Source organism: Symphalangus syndactylus, chromosome X (assembly GCF_028878055.3).
Source record: "Symphalangus syndactylus isolate Jambi chromosome X, NHGRI_mSymSyn1-v2.1_pri, whole genome shotgun sequence".
In the NCBI taxonomy this organism is placed as follows: domain Eukaryota; kingdom Metazoa; phylum Chordata; class Mammalia; order Primates; family Hylobatidae; genus Symphalangus; species Symphalangus syndactylus.
The window spans coordinates 139,714,491-139,719,925 of record NC_072447.2 but is presented as its reverse complement, the minus strand read 5'-3'; the positions used below and the strand labels follow the sequence as shown (position 1 = coordinate 139,719,925).

General features: G+C 43.1%; 1 pseudogene; it reads right to left on the bottom strand.

The window, feature by feature from the left end:
* Positions 1-461: 461 nt before the first annotated feature.
* LOC129475421 (ras-related protein Rab-28-like) lies at positions 462-1,208 on the bottom strand (annotated as a pseudogene).
* Between the last annotated feature and the right edge of the window lie 4,227 nt (positions 1,209-5,435).

Genomic DNA, 5,435 nt, shown 5'->3' with positions numbered 1-5,435 from the left:
TTTTTTTTCCAGATGGAGTTTCGCTCTTGTTGCCCAGGCTGGAGTGCAATGGCGCGATCTCGGCTGGCTGCAACCTTCACCTCCCGGGTTCAAGCGATTCTCCTGCCTCAGCCTCCCGAGTAGCTGGGATTACAGGTGTGCGCTACCATGCCCAGCTAATTTTTTGTATTTTTAGTAGAGACGAGGTTTCACCATACTGGTCAGGCTGGTCTCAAACTCCTGACCTCAGGTGATCCACTCACCTCGGCGTCCCAAAGTGCTGGGATTACAGGCATGAGCCACCGCGCCCGGCCGGACACCATTCTTTTTCAATGAAACAGTCTAATTCCAGAGAATGAGCCTTCCAGTTTGAATGCAAAGTGTGTGGTCGCAAAGTTGAATTCTTTTGAATCCAAGCACATGCCTGCGGTTGGGAGGAACACTTAAGGATGAAGCAAGTTCGGAGGAAAGTGTTAACTGAACTACAGAGATGGTCACTGATAAAACAAGTTCTTAGAAGTTCTCAGACACACCCAGAGGTGAAGGGCAGCCAAAACTATCAACACAATGGAAAAATGAGCTCACCCAACTGCACACACAGAGCTTCTAGAAGGGTTAACAGCTCTTGCCATATGTTCCTGGTTGTAGTTTACAATATCTGCCTTTACCACCCTCTGTGACTGTTCTATTTCTGCTTTGTTTAATTTGATTCCAAGGATTTCAGCAACAACTTTTTGAAAACACAGGAAGACAGAGTCTCTTGCCTTGGCTGAAACAAAGTGGCTATTAAAACCATTTTCCTGGCAAAACCGTAAGTGTTTTTCAGGTTTTACTGTTTGATTATGCTCCAAATCAATTTTATTGCCCACTAAGGCAACCAGTGGCTGAGTTTCTGACTCTTCACTCACTTTCTTCACTAATCTAAGAATTCTCAAAGCTTTGATAACTTGTGATATCATATACCAAGATGATTTCCTGTGCTCCATAGATGCATCTGTCCAACATTTTGCTTCCTATTGTCTGGCCTCCTGTATCCCAAACTAGAGAGTAACATTCAAGTTTCCTGGCAATGTTATCCTTCTCAAAAGAAATCCAGTCCTATAGTTTGTACTGGTTCCCGAAAGTTTTTTGAGCAAAATCTGTAGCTAAGGAGGTGGTCTGGGAGATGCTGTTCCCTAGCACGATGATTTTCAGTGCTGGTCCTGGCTCTCTTCCTTAGAGTCCTACATGATGTCCCAGGAACCATGCCCGCCCCCCTCCCCCAGGTGGAGGGAGGAGGGGAAGGAGAAGGTCTCCAGGGGTGAGGGAGGAAGAAGGGAGGTAGTGGGGACAGTACCTCACTTACTTGTCTGCTCAATGTCAGCAGCGGCTGGAGAATCTCTCGCCAGGTGCCATCTTGCCAATCTCTTCTCCCTCTGCCCTCTGTGGGTCTTTTGTTGAGGGCTGGGCTGTACATGCATAGTATGAGATTCTGTGAGGCCCAGAAGAGCAGCTGCTATGGGATTGAAAGAAGAATGGAGAAGGCCGGGTGCAGTGGCTGTAATCCCAGCATTTTGGGAGGCCAAGGTGGGCGGATCAGTTAAAGTCAGGATTTTGAGACCGGCCTGGCTAACATGGTGAAACCCCATCTCTACTGAAAATACAGAAATTAGTTGGGTATGGTGGCACATGCCTGTAGTACAAGCTACTTGAGAGGCTGAGGCAGGAGAATGGTTTGAACCCAGGAAGTAGAGGTTGCAGTGAGCCAACATTGCGCCATTGCACTCCAGCCTGGGTGACAGCAAGACTGTCTCAAAAAAAAAAGAATGGAGATACTAGAGGTTGCACAGTGCTGAGAAATATGAGGTTCTGACCTAGCCAGAGTGGAGATAACTTTTTAACATCATAGGCATTCAATTGAAAAACCACACCTTAGGGGAAAGAACCACCTCCTAGAGTAAAGACTACTCTAGGCGGGGTATGGTGGCTCACACCTGTAATCCCAGAACTCTGGGAGGCCAAGGTGGGCGGATCACGAGGTTAGGAGTTTGAGACCAGCCTGGCCAATATGATGAAACCCCGTCTTTACCAAAAATATAAAAATTAGCTGGGTGTGGTGGCGGGTGCCTGTAGTCCCAGTCAGGAGGCTGAGGCAGGAGAATTGCTTGAACCTGGGAGGCAGAGGTTGCAGTGAGCCAAGATCACACCACTGCACTCCAGCCTGGGTGACAGTAAGACTCCATCTCAAAAAAAAAAAAAAAGAAAGAAAAAAAGATGAGAACAGATGGAAAATTGGAGAAGGGGAGGCCAATGAAAGGAAATAGGTAGAGAAAGGAAAGAAAGGGAAGAGGTGCACAGAAAAAAAAAAGATGATGGGGCTGGGCATGGTGGCTTCCACCTGTAATCCCAGCACTTTGGGAGGCTGAGATGGGGGGATCATGAGGTCAGGAGATCGAGACCATCCTGGTTAACATGGTGAAACCCCATCTCTACTAAAAATACAAAAAAATTAGCCAGGTGTGGTGGTGGGCACCTGTAGTCCCAGCTACTAGGGAAGCTGAGGCAGGAGAATGGCATGAACCCGGGAGGCAGAGCATGCAGTGAGCTGAGATCACGCCACTGAATAGAGCCCCAGAGACCTGTGGGACAATAACAAAAGAAGTAAATAACACATATTGTAAGAGTTACAGAATAAGAAGTAAGAGAAAATATGGGGTTGAAAATATATTGGATGAAGTAAGGCTGAAATTTTCCTAAATTTTGTGAAAGGTATAAACTTACAGATTCAAGAAGTTGCGAATGAATGCCAAAGAGGATAAACTCAAAGAAATACATGCTAAGATACTTTTTTTTTTTTTTTTTTTTAGAGGAGTCTCACTCTGTTGCCCAGGCTGGAGTGCAGTGGCGTAATCTTGGCTCACTGCAACCTCCACCTCCCGGTTTCAAGTGATTCTCCTGCCTTAGCCTGCCGAGTAGCTGGGATTACAGGCACCTACCACTACACCCAGCTAATTTTTGTATTTTTAGTAGAGACGGGGATTCACTGTGTTGGCCAGGCTGGTCTTGAACTCCTGAACTCGGGTGATCCCCCCGCCTCGGCCTCCCAAAGTGCTGAGATTACAGGCATGAGCCACCGTGCCTGACCCGCTAAGACACATCTTAATGAAACTTTCGAAAACTAAAAGGAAAATTCTTGAAAGTGGCTACAGAGAAATGATGTGTTGTATATAGGGGAACACCAATTTGAATGACAGCAAATTTTTCACCTGAAACAATGGAGGTCAGAAGGCAGTGGCACAATATTTTTCAAGTTATCTCAAGAAGATAACTATCAATTACAAATTCTATCTCTGGTGACAATATCCTTGAGGAATGAAGGAGAAATAAAGGCATTTTTACACAAAGAAAACAGAGTTTGATGCTAGCAGACCTACCCTCAAAGAATGGCTGATGGAAGTTCTCCAAGCAGAAAGGAAATTATAACAGAAGACGTGGAACTTCAAAAAGAAAAAAGAACAATGGAATAGGTAAAAGTAGGAATAAGAATAATAGACTATCTTCAACAGTTTTAGAAATATGTGGTGGTTGAACCAAAGTCATATCATCTGATATGGTGCTTAGTGTATGTAGAGGAAATGTACATTGTCACTACATACACTTTGCATATAATTATATTTTTAAATAGATGTAATACATAAATATGTTTTAAGAGTGGGGAGGGTAAAGAGACCTAAATGGAAGCAAAGTTTCTGCACTTCACTCAAAATATAAATTGTATAAATTGTTGATATCACTAGACTGTGACTAGTTATGTATTTATATTGTGATAATTAGAGTGACCACTAAGCCTATACAAAGTGATATGTTCAAAAATACTATAGCTAATTCAAGATATAATTCTACAGAATGTTTAAGAAACTCACATGAGGCCAGGCGTGGTGGCTCACACCTGTAATCCCAGCACTTTGGGAGGCTGAGGCGGGTGAATCACCTGAGGTCAGGAGTTCGAGACCAGCCTGGCCAGTATGGTGAAACCCCATCTGTACTAAAACTACAAAAATTAGCCGGGCATGGTAGCTCATGCCTGTAATCCCAGCTACTCGGGAGGCCAAGGCAGGAGAATCAGTTGAACCTGGAAGGCGGAGGTTGCAGTGAGCCGAGATGGCGCCATTGCACTCCAGTCTGGGCAACACAACAAGACTGTCTCAAAAAAAAAAAAAAAAAAAAAAACCATGAAAGAAAGTAAAGAAACAGGGATGAGAAACTGAGAAACAGAAGGGACAGAAAAAAAATAAATGGCAAACATAAGCCCTAACACATCAATAATTATTATGAATGTTAATGATCTGAATACACTAATTATAATACAAATTGGAAGAGTAGATACAGAATGTAATCCAACTATGTGCTATGTATAGTAAGCTGACTTCAAAACATGATTGACATAGGTAAGTTGAAAGTAAAAGGATGGAAAAAGATGTGTCATAGAAGTATTAATATACTAATGAAATAATCAGGAGTGTATTACTATCAGATACAGTAGACTTCAAAGCACAGAAAATTACTAGGGATAAAGAGGGGCATTATTTATTGATGAAAGGATCAATCTGAAGAAGACATAATGATCCTTACTTTTGTATGCACCAAACAACAAAGCTTAAGCTACATAAATAAAAACTGATCGAATTAAGAAGCAATTTAAAAATCCACAATTGTAGATGGAGATTTCAGTATCCACACCCAGTATTGACTACTGTAAATATAATCAGCAAAGATATAGACAAACTGAAGAATGTCATCAACTAAGAGGATCCAATTGACATTTATAGAACACTCTACCCAACAACAGAATACACATTACTTTCAAGTGCCCATAAACTATTCACCAAGATAGAACCATATCCTGGGTCATAAAACTCAAAGAAAAATTCAACTCAGAGCATATTCATTTTCTGTTGCTGCTGTAACAAATTACCACATATTTAGTGGTTTAGATAATTACAAATATCTTACATTTCTGTAAGTCAGGTGTCTGACATGGGTCTCAGGTTAAAATCAAGGCACCAGAAGAGCTGCATTCCTTTCTTTTTTTTTTGAGATGGAGTTTCACTCTTCTTGCCCAGACTGGAGTGCAATGGTGCGATCTCGGCTCACCGCAACCTCTGCCTCCCGGGTTCAAGCGATTCTCTTGCCTCAGCCTCCGGAGTAGCTGGGATTACAGGCATGCCCCACCATGCCCGGCTAATTTTGTATTTTTAGTAGAGACGGGGTTTCTCCATGTTGGTCAGGCTGGTCTCGAACTCCTGACCTCAGGTGATCCACCTGCCTCAGCCTCCCAAAGTGCTGGGATTACAGGCATGAGCTACTGTGCCTGGCCGGCTGCATTACTTTCTATAGGCTCTAAGGGAGAATCCATTCCTTACTCAGTTGTTGACATACTTCAATTCCTTGTGGTTATAGGAATGAAGTCCATGTTT